Genomic DNA, 15,001 nt, shown 5'->3' with positions numbered 1-15,001 from the left:
GAATGAACATGACGCTGGTGCATACCAAGGCAACCATTTCTCTGTCGACCCCAGTGTTGTCTATTTTGAGTGGCAGCGGCTCTCAGAAAGAAGTTCTGATTCTGTGTAACTGGCAATGCTGGGGATTGAACTTGAGATCTTCTCCATGCAGAGCATGTGCTCTGCCCTTGAGCCACAGCTCCTTTGCAGCCTGTCAGAACCTCATCTGGGCCATCAAGGGATTCCACAAGTTTATTATGTATGAAATGAAAGAGTACTTCAATCCTGCCAATCAACTTCATATGGTGACCCCACTGCCTATATTGGGAAGAATATAGCAAGTGTGGAGAATCACGAAGAACATTAACAAAAGCAACTATTGTGACGTCCTAATGAAATAAAGTTATAAGAGAAAATTACAAAATTATTCTTGTTATTATTTCATAACACAATTCAAGTTGCCATTCAATTAATACCAATACACACAGTCTTCATCTGCAGACCTATACATAAAGTGCTAGTGCATAATATCAATGATGGAAATCCCTATGAACAATATAACCTTTTTTTGAAGACCATTAAATGGCTCTATAACCAACTCAAAAAGTTCATAGGCTGATGCAGCCTTCTTAGAAACAGCAACCCACGTTTGTGATAGTGTTATCTGAATGGGAGTATCTTGAATGATGAAACTGAGGTCGGCTTGAAAACCATCTTTGATAAAGACATGGAAACGGGACCTTCCAAGTGAACCAGTCTGCCCGTTAGATAGTCTACTCCAACCTGCACGTTCTCGGACCTATACTTGACTAAGGGTCCTATGACCTTTTTGAGTTGATTATAGAGCCGTTTAATAGTCTTCAAGAAATGTTATATTGTTCATAGGAATTTCCATCATTGATATTATGCACTAGCACTTTATGTATAGGTCTGCAGATGAAGACTGTGTGTATTGGTATTAATTGAATGGCAACAGGAATTCCGATATGAAATAATAACAAAAATAATTTTGTAATTTTCTCATAACTTTATTTTGTTAGGACGTTATGATAGTTGCTTTAGTTATATTGGGAAGAAATCAAAATCCTTGCCACCCATTACTCTTTCATTTCCTCCTGTCTCCCCTCTCTCTTTTGATCCGTTCTTAGAAATCTTAGGGAGAATGTCACTTCCGGGGATCTCAAAGGCTTTCCTGATCAATATCAAGCTGTGCGTGGGTTCTCCCCATTCATTATAAAGCTAGAGCTGACTTTGATACAGTTAATAGGGATGTGTAACCCACTCTTTGCAACTTCTGACAGCTCTCCCCTGGAGCTTGCTGCAACAGACACAGTACACCGCTTTATCAGCCCTGTGGGACGCCTTCATCTGCTCTGAGTTTGTGTAAACCCCAGGTTACTTCAAGAACAGATTTCAAATGGGAATAATGGACCTCCCCCCATGAGTGGATTTCCAAGGAAGTTCATAAAGGCAATATGTAGAGAGATGCTGGTTCCCCACAGGTTGCTGGAGGGTAATGGAGCACAGCTATCTAATCTGGCATTTCCCAGATTTTTGATACCTGAGGTACAGGAGGCAGCTTATTTTTCTGCATTAAAAATTGGCAGCAGAACTCGGTCTTACACAGACTTTTTAATCTTATCATTTCTCTAAGGATTTCCAAATATTCGACATGGTTCTTCCCTCCTGCATTTGATTCTCACAATAACCTTGTGTTTATTTATCGTGACATTCCTCCAAGAATCTCGGGGTGGTTTACATGGTTCCTCATGGTTTTAACCTTAGAACAACCCTGTGAGGTGGGTGAGTCTGAAAAAGAATAACTAGATCCAAGTCTTAGGTGGGTAAACATGTTTGTCTGCAGGATTTGAGTCAAGGGTCGCCATAGAGACCAATGATTTTCAGCGTGTAAGCTTTCAAGAGTCAGTGATCTCTTCAGCCTGAAGAAGGGAGCTCTGACTCTTGAAAGCTTACACCCTGAAAATCTTACTGGTCTTTAAGATTCCACTGGACTCAAGTCCTACTTGACAAAACCACTGAAGGAATTTGATTGTAGAATGGAGATTTCAACATGGGGCTATGGCTCAATGGTACAAAATCAGCATCTCATTTTTTTTTTACAAAAAGATCAAGTATTAGGAGAGCTTCTGCCAATCAGGGTAGACAATTCTGACTTTAATAGATTAGTGTGTTACCTAATTGGAGGGCTGCAGCAGCTGCGGGCCAGCCATGCCAGCTCCATGGCACCCCCTCCAGTGCCCCCTCTGGCCCCGCGGCACCCGCAGTGCCCAACTCACTGCCTCAGTGGGGGCGCCGGCAATACGGCAATACGGCAAGGGATCTAACTAACCAGTGGTACAGGTCAAGCCCTGTGGTCACCCATGACCTCCACCTTGACCTGTCTAGGTGAGCCCCCACTGTCGCTGGAGTGAGCCATACAACACATTGCTGGTACCCGACTGGCCAGGCAAATGGTTCCCCCTCCAAGCCTGCAGCACCTTGCCGTACAGCAGAAGGGCCTTACTTAGACAGGGGAGCCACGTGGCAGTCTGCCCTCGCAACTGGCTGCCGTGGAGCCCACCAGTTGCTCCTGACAGACCCCAATTCCCCACCAATGGGGATGTGCCAAGGGGGTCACCGTCCCACTCATTTTCCCATCCTAACCTGCCAGTGGCCAAAATATTTACAGCTCCACTGTACCAATTACTAGGACTCCATCCTGCAGTACAAGGTAGGCAAAAAACACCTCTCCTTATGCCAATTGGAAGAGGAGAAAAAATTCCTACCTGGCCCTGATAAACAGCAACCGGCTAATCCTGCACTGCTATAGTGAGGGTGGGTAGGCCAAGCAACAAAGACAACTGTGTGCTGGGGAAGGACAGAGCAGGCAAATATGCTTTGGCTCCACCCATCCAGCAAAGCCCTCGGATGCCTAGGAAATGCCCAACTGCCTTTCCTTCTTCCAGGGCTGCAAACGCGGCCCCTGTCCAAGCTGTGGTGCTGCCGTCCAGGTGGGCCGAATTGTGGCTTTGGCATAGTTAGTATATGGGCCCAATTAAATGACTAAATAACTTTAGGCACTAGTTACCAGCTGAACTTAAGCATTTTAAAGTCAATTGGAAATGTTATTTGTATATCTTTCTCTCTCTTTCTCACTGCCTCGCTCTCTGAAATCAATGGATTTACATAATTTAGACTGAAACATATTCATTATGTAAGGCCCTACTAACAAGTAATCTGGTGATATCCAGAAAGCTGAGAGTTCTTGCTAACATGAGGAATGGTAATTTAAGCCTTAACCTCTGCATCAGCAGAGAGAGAGAGAGAGAGAGAGAGAGAGAGAGAGAGAGAGAGAGAGAGAGAGAGAGAGAAAGAAAGAAAGAAAGAAAGAAAGAAAGAAAGAAAGAAAGAAAGAAAGAAAGAAAGAAAGAAAGAAAGAAAGAAAGAAAGAGACATTGCAGCTTTCTTAATTGCTATATTTGCCTGTGAAATATCAACAAATTTATCAGGCTTTTTTTTACTTAAAAAAAATTAGAGGGAGTTCATTATGCGCCATGAACCTGCTTAAATATTCATCATGTTGTTAATGAACCACATTCATTTTTAAAATGTGCAATCTGAGATGGCATCGTACATGATTTGATAATAATATAATTTGCTTATAATGGTGAAAGGGATGAGAACAGTGAAAATAATTACATCTCTAAACATTCGACATGGTTTCCTCCTGGCTAACGAGCAGCTGTTTTTCATTAGCTCCAGCATTATATCCATAGCCCGTCAACCTGGCACAGCTGGGAACATTTCGACTCACACCGGGCCTAGGTAGTGGAAAAAGCCCAAGAACTGTGAGAGAAAGCAAGATGAGAAAAAGAATAACCCAATTTTCAGCTGGCTGATGTGATGAACCCATGAGAAAATATGAAGATAGGAACAGTCTAGATCAAATCCATCATATTGGTATAATGCCCTTTTTTAAAGAAGCTTGGGACTTCATACAGTATAGCCTAGGGAGCCAGTATGGTGTAGTGATTAAGAGCGGCAGGAGTCTAATCTGGAGAGCCAGGTTTGATTTTCCTCTGTTCTGCTTGAAGCCAGTTGAGTGACCTTGGATCAGTCATAGCTTCTCAAACATCTCTCAGCCCCACTCATCTCACAGAGTGATTGGATAATAATAACACACTGTGTAAACCTCTCTGAGTGGGCATTAAATTGTCCTGAAAGGCGGTATATAAATTGGGGGAAAAGGGTATTCTTTCATTCCCCCATTTTATCCTCACCATAGCCTTGTGAGGTAGCTAGGTGAGTGAGAGGGATAAAGGTCACCCAATGAACTTTATGACTAAGCGAGGATTTGAATCTAGGACTGACTCCTAGCTTGATGTTCTAACTCACTATGCATGTCGGCTTCATGATAGCTAGGGTTCCCCAAGGAGCAGGGAATGATTTTTTTCCCCCAGTATGCCTTAGAGCATGCAAGCACATCCAGAATTTTGAGACGTCATGGTAAGCACTGTACCAAAATGGCTGCCACAGGAGGCAGAGCTGACTGAATACTTCACACCACACAGGAAGCACTGTGTGAAGTGGAAATTGAAAGTCCCAGGCATTATCAGGCCTCCTGATCTTCCAATGAAAAATCATTTCATTTGAATGAGGGCAGCCAATAACAAGCTCTGCTTTGCAATGGCTCCACCCACTTTCTGAAAAGCCAAGGGAGGTACATGGAAGCACCATGTTGGAGAACCCTGCCCAAGACTGACTTCTTTCACATGCTTTCATGGGGTGAGTGAATGCCACTCATTCCTATGGGAGGGGATAGTGCTCTGAATTTAAGGACCCCTTGTTTGCAGTGATAGGGCTGCCAGGTCCCCCGGTGGGGGAGGGGGATCCCCCACTCCCAGCCTTCCCCCTGCCACCATCACTCACCAGGGAACGGGCCCAGGAAGCAAAAAGCCTCCTGAGCCAGTGAACAGTGGGCATGCTCTTGTTCGCTGCAACGATATCACTTCCTTAAGTTACATCATCGCAACTTGTGGCGGGCATGCTCCCTCCCTTCACATGGGCCCTTGAAGGGTGGGAACATGCCCACTTCTGACACAATGACATCACTTTCAGAAGTGATGTCATCACGACAGCCAGGAGTGAGCTCGTGCTTTGTATGTGCGCAAGGAGGTTGCCCCCAGGTAAGGGAAGGGGGGGCCTGGCAACCCTATACAATGATGAAAAATGCATGACTTTCAATGGTTTCCCCTTGCTACTAGTCAGAGGGATGGGGGCTTACCTTTCTTCCATTGTGGAATTCAAGGTGGCTTGCCTAGAATTCTCAAGACATCTTCCATCCAAGCACCTGTCAGACAGAGCCCTGCTTAGCTTCAGCTGGACTGTGTATCACATGGATTCCCACCATATCTGGGTTTTCCTGAGGGCAGGGCATAGAGATCTCAGCAGTGTTCTTTCTGCACGCTTCATAAGGCAGACCTTTAATAAGGAAAGATAAGAGCCCCGTGGCGCAGAGGGGTAAGCTGCAGTACTGCAGTCCAAGCTCTGCTCATGACCTGAGTTCAATCCTGGCGGAAGCCGGGTTCAGGTAGCTGGCTCAAGGTTGACTCAGCTTTCCATCCTTCCGAGGTTGGTAAAATGAGTACCCAGTTTCCTGGGGGTAAAATGTAGATGACTGGGGAAGGCAATGGCAAACCACCCCGTAAAAAAGTCTGCCAAGAAAACGTTGTGATGTGACATCCCCTCATACATCAGTAATGACTCGGTGCTTGCACAGGGGACTACCTTTACCTTTTTAATAAGGAAAGAGTTGGCTTCAAAAACACACTCCTTATTATTAGTTATTTATTTAAGAACTGGTAATCCTCTTTTTCAACTCAAATGAGTTTTCCAAGCAGAGAACAATATTAAAACCTTCTCACACATATCCCGTACATTAAAACATCCAAGGAGAAATACAAACTAAATCAGCTGCATTATCTTAACAGCAGGAAGAAGAACACAAACCCAGGGAAACTCCATCTAAAAACCTGTTCAGAGTGAAAAGTTTTAATCGCCTGGTTTCAGAAATAAAAGAGAATGTTTCCTGCATGGCTCATATTTATGGGATGGAACCAGGGACAGGGGACATGTTATGATTTTATACCAAGTACAGAGAAATGAGCTTGATGGTCCTGAATGGAGGTGGGAAACACATTTAAAGCACTTTGAATTCCTTGCAAAGAAAGGTGAGATACACCTATGGTAGGCAGAAGGATTCATAGGCCTCAATAATAGCTACGTAAGTAGTAGGCATCCTAACCTGGATAGCCCGGGCAAGCCTCATCTCGTCAGATCTTGGAAGCTAAGCAGGGTCAGCCTTGGTTAGTGATTGGATGGGAGACCTCTTGCCATGAAAACCCCGCCTGGGGTTGCCATAGGTCAGCTATACCATAAGTGTGTGTGGACACACACACGCAGAGGTAGGTCAATATTTGTCCAAGTCCTCCTTATCCACAGATGGGTTCTTCCAGGACTTTTTTTCTGGGAAAAGAGGTGGTGGAACTCAGTGGGTTGCCCTTGGAGAAAATCTCAACTCCCCTCTGTCTGGAGATCAGGGGCTGGGGCCACTGGCCATGTGACCATTTTCAAGAGGTTCCGGAACGCGGTTCCACCGTGTTCCAGCTGAAAAAAAGCCCTGGGTTCTTCTTCAGGGGTCTAACCACTGCTTGTTTCAGTTCGACAGAATCATCTGTCTAACACGGATGTATAAATTATCCTGACTAACAATTCTCACATGTTCTCTTGATGACACAGAATCAGTCGAGAGAGGCCAGAAACTGCTCTGCAAGTGATGGCCATCACAGCTCTAAGAAGATTGTCAACATCAGTCAGAGAAAGTACTCCACAGCAATCAAAGTAAATGTGACAAGCGGCAGCATCTCATATAGCAGATGATTGTCTTTACGCTGGCTTTTGGTTCGGAACAGTTGAGAGCAATTTTTCAGCCCTGAACTGTACGAACGCATCATGGTGATTTACAGTTGCTTCCTTTGCTAACATCTAGGGATTGTTCTAGGGGCCATGAAATCCCAGGCCATATTGAAAAGCTCTGGTGGATGAGATCCAGCTGAAACAAGAGACTGATGGAGAGCCCGTTTGGTGTAGTGGTTAAAAGAGCAGGACTCTAATCTGGAGAGCCGGGTTTGATTCCCCACTCCTCCACTTGAAGCCAGCTGGGTGACTTTGGGTCAGTCACAGCTCTCTCAGAGCTCTCTCAGCCCCACCTGCCTCACTGGGTGTTTTGTTGTGGGGATAATAATGACATACTTGGTAAACCACTCTCAGTGGGTATTAAGTCATCCTGAAGGGCGCTATATAAATAGAATGTTATTGTTATTGTTGTTGTCATTGTCGTCATTGCCATTGTTGTTGCCATTGCTATTGCTGTTATTATTATTATTGTCTCCTCGCCACCATGGCCATTTCTTCATAGACCTGTAAAAGTGCTCTATGGAACATTTCATCTGATTCAGCCTGACTCTTCAGCATACATCTCTCTAGCTGTCTATCAACCCAACTCACCATGGTACTTAAAAATCAGGGGAAAGCCTGTCAGGGAGAAATCTCTTCAATGTCCCTCATCCCTCTTTCTGACCTACTGCTAAGAGCGGTCCCTCAGTGAGACAGGCTTCCTGGGGAGGTGGTAGATGTCCCTTCCAACCCTCTGATTCTAAGGAAATAAGAGTTTCCATTGTGGTTCTCCAGTTTTCTCAGACCACTGCCCAATGGCATGGCAAATTGGTAGGAGAAGAAATCATCAAGGTACTTTGTCTCCCCTTCTCCACAAATGGTTTTTAATGCTCTCCCATGCCACTTTTCAGCCAAACCTCTCTCTCTCTCTCTCATTCTCTTGCTCTCTCTCTCGTTCTCTTGCTCTCTCTCACTTAGTATTGCAGGGGAGTATCCCCACTTAATATTTAGTTTGACAATCACTGTTCATCTCAGAGGTACACCGCCTTAACGAAATCCAGTAGAAAAGAGCAAAAGTCCAGTAGCACCTATAAGACTAACAAAATTCATGGCAGGGTATGAGCTTTCGTGGGTTACAGCTCACTTCTTCAGATGCAGCTATATCTAAAGAAGTGATCTGTGACTCACAAAAGCTCATACTCTACCACAAATGTCGATAGTCTTATAGGCAGGGCTTTTTTTCAGCAGGAACATGGTAGAACGCCGTTCCAGAACCTCTTGAAAATGGTCACATGGCCGGTGGCCCCACCCCCTGATCTCCAGACAGAGGAGAGTTTAGATAGCCCTCTGTCTGGAGATCAGGGGGCAGGGCCACCGGCCATGCGACCATTTTCTCCGAGGGCAACACACTGAGTTCCTCCACCTCTTTTCCCAGAAAAAAGCCCTGCTTATAGGTGCTACTGAACTCTTGCTCTTTCCTCCCAATTGTGTTTTGTTCATGTATTAATGCTCTCTCATCGCCACTTTTCAGTAAAATCTCCCTCTCTAAATATCGCAGCAGAGCATCCCCACTTAATATCTAGTTTGATGGTCACTGTTTATCTCAGAGGCTTAACAAAATCCAGGGGCCAAGCTTCTGCTTCTGACTGTAACCGTTTTCTTTCTCCTCATTCTCTAGCCAACTTCGTTCTGGCTTGTCATGCTAGCGGCAAAGCCTTGCCCTTCAGTGGCCAATTAGAATAACAAAACAAATCATTTTGCTAACTTCTCAGTCTTTCACAGGTTACCAAACTCCAGCACGGTTCTGCTGCATTAAGCTATGCGGGCAGACAGCTTCCCTTTGCCTTGCTAATGAATGTGATAATGCCTCCTGCTTCGCAGGGTGCGGGTTAATAAACAGCTGCTAAGACAGGTGCTGTGTTTAATCAACCACAAAAAGCTGTTTCTTGTGAAGGAAGAGGAAAAAATATTCAAAGATTTCCTTTCGGGACACACATACAAAAGCAGGGGTTATAACACCGGAGAAACGATGCGGGTGCGTTGCCTTTTGTATAATTTTCAGTATTGATTCACAAATTAGGATTGATTCTGACATTTCCTATCCCTTTCTGTGATGTGGGAAACAGTAAAGTTCTGTGCAGGAAATATAAGGAAAGAAGCTTAGAGATTGTGCAATGCTAAGATCCCCAACACCATGAAGCAGCGTAACTGGGGATCAAAGGTTTTGCGTATTGGTTTGTGCTTTGGTCAGTAGATTTTATGTTTTGCTTTATTCTGGGTTTATAGATTTATTTGTATTATAGTTATGACTGTTGCATGGTTCTTGTAATCAATTTATGCAGTGTTGATTCATACACTATACATATATGCAGGATATATAAAGCTGATTGATACACCAACAATTTTTAAAGAAGTATACATTTTACAGGAAGAACATCAGTGCGAGGAAACAGAAAACAGCATAAAAATAAGGACTCGTGAGTAGGGATGTGCGTTTCGGCATTCTGAATGCCGAAAGAATGCCGAAACAAAAGTGTTTCGGCATTCTTCAAGAATCCCGAAACGTTTCGGGGAATGCCGAAACGTTTCGGGATTGCCGAAAGAAAAACCCGAAACGTTTCGGGATTCTTTCGGCATTCTTTCGGCATTCGAGAATCGCCATTTTGATTTTGCTAGCCGTTTGCCTTAGCAAGCGGCTAGCAAAATCCTGCTGGAAGCAAAGGCTTCCTGCAGGCTCTTAGAAGAGGGGAGGGGGGGAGAAGGAGTGAATCACTCACTCCTTCTGTCACCCCCCACCCCTCTTGCAAAGGAGGATAGGGAATCCTGCTTTGCCTTGCAAATGCAAGGTGCAAGCATTGCATTGCACTTTGCATTTGCAAAGCAGCAGAGATTCCCGCCAAAACTAACAGGTAGGGGAGGGGGAGCAGGAGGAGGGTGGCTCTTGGAGTGTGGGTGGGGAAAGGCAGGGGACTGGGGACTTTAGGAGTCACCAATCCCACTGCTGCATTCTCATGCCAGCCAATAGATTTAAATCTTTGGCTGAGGCTGCAGCAGGGGATTTAAATTTGGAGCAAGACTGTCTGGAACACTTCTGTTGCTGCTGCTGCTGAGCTGTGACCGAGAGAGGAGAAGAAGAGAGACTGCACCTGGAGCCTGGAGGACATCTGCCTGGAGGATCAACTGTGCTGGACATCCTGAGAGGACACCTGGTAGGCCTTTTTAAAATTTTTGTAAATTTTTTTGATGCTGGGCAATGTGCTGCTGTGGCCTGCCTCTGCAAAAAGGTGTTGCAGTTTATTCTTGGCATGGCCTGGGGGACAGGTTGGGCAGACAATGTTTGATGGTGGGGTGGGGGTTTCAGCATTGGTTGTTGTGCTTGCCTTCTTTAAGCTTGATCCACTGTTTTAAGATTAAAACAAGAGTGTGCCAGCTTTGGGCCTACACAGGCCAGAAGCCTTTCTTCTGGCTGGCTCTCACAGTTGTGCTCCACAATCTGGAATGGTGTGGCTTGCTTTTCTGTGTCTGGTCCCCTGCTTGCAAGGATTCCCAACAGGCTCCGTCCTGATCAACTGTGCCAGCCTGTGGGCCACACACAGGTATGGCCTGGGGGACAGGTTGGGCAGACAATGTTTGATGGTGGGGGGGGGGGGTTCAGCATTGGTTGTTGTGCTTGCCTTCTTTAAGCTTGATCCACTGTTTGAAGATTAAAACAAGAGTGTGCCAGCTTTGGGCCTACACAGGCCAGAAGCCTTTCTTCTGGCTGGCTCTCACAGTTGTGCCTCACAATCTGGAATGGTGTGGCTTGCTGTTCTGTGTCTGGTCCCCTGCTAGCAAGGATTCCCAACAGGCTCCGTCCTGATCAACTGTGCCAGCCTGTGGGCCACACACAGGTATGGCCTGGGGGACAGGTTGGGCAGACAATGTTTGATGGTGGGGGGGGGGGTTCAGCATTGGTTGTTGTGCTTGCCTTCTTTAAGCTTGATCCACTGTTTTAAGATTAAAACCAGAGTGTGCCAGCTTCGGGCCTACACAGGCCAGAAGCCTTTCTTCTGGCTGGCTCTCACAGTTGTGCTTCACAATCTGGAATGGTGTGGCTTGCCTTTCTGTGTCTGGTCCCCTGCTTGCAAGGATTCCCAACAGGCTCCGTCCTGATCAACTGTGCCAGCCTGTGGGCCACACACAGGTATGGCCTGGGGGACAGGTTGGGCAGACAATCTTTGATGGTGGGGGGGGGGGGTTTCAGCATTGGTTGTTGTGCTTGCCTTCTTTAAGCTTGATCCACTGTTTTAAGATTAAAACCAGAGTGTGCCAGCTTCGGGCCTACACAGGCCAGAAGCCTTTCTTCTGGCTGGCTCTCACAGTTGTGCTTCACAATCTGGAATGGTGTGGCTTGCCTTTCTGTGTCTGGTCCCCTGCTAGCAAGGATTCCCAACAGGCTCCGTCCTGATCAACTGTGCCAGCCTGTGGGCCACACACAGGTATGGCCTGGGGGACAGGTTGGGCAGACAATCTTTGATGGTGGGGGGGGGGGTTTCAGCATTGGTTGCTGTGCTTGCCTTCTTTAAGCTTGATCCACTGTTTTAAGATTAAAACCAGAGTGTGCCAGCTTCGGGCCTACACAGGCCAGAAGCCTTTCTTCTGGCTGGCTCTCACAGTTGTGCTTCACAATCTGGAATGGTGTGGCTTGCCTTTCTGTGTCTGGTCCCCTGCTAGCAAGGATTCCCAACAGGCTCCGTCCTGATCAACTGTGCCAGCCTGTGGGCCACACACAGGTATGGCCTGGGGGACAGGTTGGGCAGACAATCTTTGATGGTGGGGGGGGGGGGGGGTTTCAGCATTGGTTGTTGTGCTTGCCTTCTTTAAGCTTGATCCACTGTTTTAAGATTAAAACCAGAGTGTGCCAGCTTCGGGCCTACACAGGCCAGAAGCCTTTCTTCTGGCTGGCTCTCACAGTTGTGCTTCACAATCTGGAATGGTGTGGCTTGCCTTTCTGTGTCTGGTCCCCTGCTTGCAAGGATTCCCAACAGGCTCCGTCCTGATCAACTGTGCCAGCCTGTGGGCCACACACAGGTATGGCCTGGGGGACAGGTTGGGCAGACAATCTTTGATGGTGGGGGGGGGGGGGGGTTTCAGCATTGGTTGCTGTGCTTGCCTTCTTTAAGCTTGATCCACTGTTTTAAGATTAAAACCAGAGTGTGCCAGCTTCGGGCCTACACAGGCCAGAAGCCTTTCTTCTGGCTGGCTCTCACAGTTGTGCTTCACAATCTGGAATGGTGTGGCTTGCCTTTCTGTGTCTGGTCCCCTGCTAGCAAGGATTCCCAACAGGCTCCGTCCTGATCAACTGTGCCAGCCTGTGGGCCACACACAGGTATGGCCTGGGGGACAGGTTGGGCAGACAATCTTTGATGGTGGGGGGGGGGGGTTTCAGCATTGGTTGTTGTGCTTGCCTTCTTTAAGCTTGATCCACTGTTTTAAGATTAAAACCAGAGTGTGCCAGCTTTGGGCCTACACAGGCCAGAAGCCTTTCTTCTGGCTGGCTCTCACAGTTGTGCTTCACAATCTGGAATGGTGTGGCTTGCCTTTCTGTGTCTGGTCCCCTGCTAGCAAGGATTCCCAACAGGCTCCGTCCTGATCAACTGTGCCAGCCTGTGGGCCACACACAGGTATGGCCTGGGGGACAGGTTGGGCAGACAATGTTTGATGGTGGGGGGGGGGGGGTTCAGCATTGGTTGTTGTGCTTGCCTTCTTTAAGCTTGATCCACTGTTTGAAGATTAAAACCAGAGCGTGCCAGCTTCGGGCCTACACAGGCCAGAAGCCTTTCTTCTGGCTGGCTCTCACAGTTGTGCTTCACAATCTGGAATGGTGTGGCTTGCTGTTCTGTGTCTGGTCCCCTGCTAGCAAGGATTCCCAACAGGCTCCGTCCTGATCAACTGTGCCAGCCTGTGGGCCACACACAGGTATGGCCTGGGGGACAGGTTGGGCAGACAATGTTTGATGGTGGGGGGGGGGTTTCAGCATTGGTTGTTGTGCTTGCCTTCTTTAAGCTTGATCCACTGTTTTAAGATTAAAACCAGAGTGTGCCAGCTTCGGGCCTACACAGGCCAGAAGCCTTTCTTCTGGCTGGCTCTCACAGTTGTGCTTCACAATCTGGAATGGTGTGGCTTGCCTTTCTGTGTCTGGTCCCCTGCTAGCAAGGATTCCCAACAGGCTCCGTCCTGATCAACTGTGCCAGCCTGTGGGCCACACACAGGTATGGCCTGGGGGACAGGTTGGGCAGACAATGTTTGATGGTGGGGGGGGGGGGGTTCAGCATTGGTTGTTGTGCTTGCCTTCTTTAAGCTTGATCCACTGTTTGAAGATTAAAACCAGAGTGTGCCAGCTTCGGGCCTACACAGGCCAGAAGCCTTTCTTCTGGCTGGCTCTCACAGTTGTGCTTCACAATCTGGAATGGTGTGGCTTGCTGTTCTGTGTCTGGTCCCCTGCTAGCAAGGATTCCCAACAGGCTCCGTCCTGATCAACTGTGCCAGCCTGTGGGCCACACACAGGTATGCTGCTTTGGCCAAGGTAACCCTTTTTGGTTGCTGGCCTGGCACTCACAGTTGTGCTCCACAATCTGGAATGGTGTGGCTTGCGTTTCTGTGTCTGGTCCCCTGCTTGCAAGGATTCCCAACAGGCTCCGTCCTGATCAACTGTGCCAGCCTTCGGCCCACACACAGGCCTGCTGCTCCGGCTTTGGTAACCCTTCCCGTTTGCTGGCCTGGCACTCACTGTTTTGCTTCACATTCAGGTTGTTTATCGTTGGTGGACCTCTTCTGGACTGGACTGCACTTGGTGGACATCGGCCTGCAGATCTCTGCGTGGAGGATCAACATTGCTGGACATCTGCACTGGTGGACTGGTAGGGTTGTTGTTAAATTTGGTTTTTGAGCTTATGTCTGCTGCTGTGCCTACCTGCGAGCATATGCTTTGGCTCTGTCTTTATGGCTTGGGCCGGGGGGGGGGGGCATTTTCTGGTTGGGCAAGAGGATATTGTTTGGGGGTTAGGGGGGCCAGCATTGATCGCAGTGCCAGCTTTCTTTCATGTTTCATTTTTCAAGTTTGAGTGTGGGGTGGGCATGAACTGCTGTTTCACAGGACTAAAAAATGAGTGTGCCAGCTTCTGGCCTGCACAGGCCAGAAGCTCTGCTGGGTGGATGTGTTTTGTTTTGCTGCTGGTTGGCCCTAGCCTTTAAGGGGGGGGGGGGGCTGACTTGGCTTGTGCAACGGGGCCTTGAATTTTGGGGTTGCGTGTGCGGCGTGTGGTGTTGACTCTGCTAACATTTCCAATTTTCTTGACAGCATCGTGGAGGAGAGGAGGACCAGCTGCAAGACCGCCTGAACATCGCTGGACTGCAGGACTGGTGTTAGTGTGAGCGAGTCCGGGTTGACATTTGGGTGGCCTTGGGGGTGGGTTCTTGCTAGCTTGGGAGGGGGGAGGCTCATCTTCAAAACACCACATCCACACCCCACACCGACATACCACAGATACATCGGTCCCGCTAAATAGTGTCTCTTAGGTAGGTAGGCCAGTTGGTAGGTGATCAGTGGATAATTGCCCTCAACATAATTATTAGGGAAACCGAGCCTAGTTTTTTTTAAAAAACTAAATAGGGACTCAGCAGGGAAAGCATTAGTGAGTGAGTGTTAGGTTTGAATTCTATATATATATATATATATATAAAAATTTGTAATAGCTGTCAATAGGCTTCCCATTAGTGCCCCCATAACTAGGGTTCCACTGCCCATCTCTGGCACCCGTGGTGGTGCCAGGCCGGCCCGGGCATACTAGTGTGTGAGTGTTTAAGGCTTTGTCACCTGTTATTGGGGTTTAGGGCCAGCTCAATTCCAGAGGAATTCAGCTGATTGGCAGGCTCAGGTTCCCTGACATAAATAGGGTTGCTTAAAAAGGCACTTGATTGTTCATCTCCAAGTCACAGAGCCACTAGAAGCACAGATTTAGAGCAGGTTAGTTAGGTCTTGAAAACAAAGTTGACCTTTGTTTTCTAAATCTTTTCTGATTAGTTAGGG

This window comes from Eublepharis macularius, chromosome 7, assembly GCF_028583425.1.
Source record: "Eublepharis macularius isolate TG4126 chromosome 7, MPM_Emac_v1.0, whole genome shotgun sequence".
Classification (NCBI taxonomy): domain Eukaryota; kingdom Metazoa; phylum Chordata; class Lepidosauria; order Squamata; family Eublepharidae; genus Eublepharis; species Eublepharis macularius.
Note: the sequence above shows the minus strand (reverse complement) of the source record.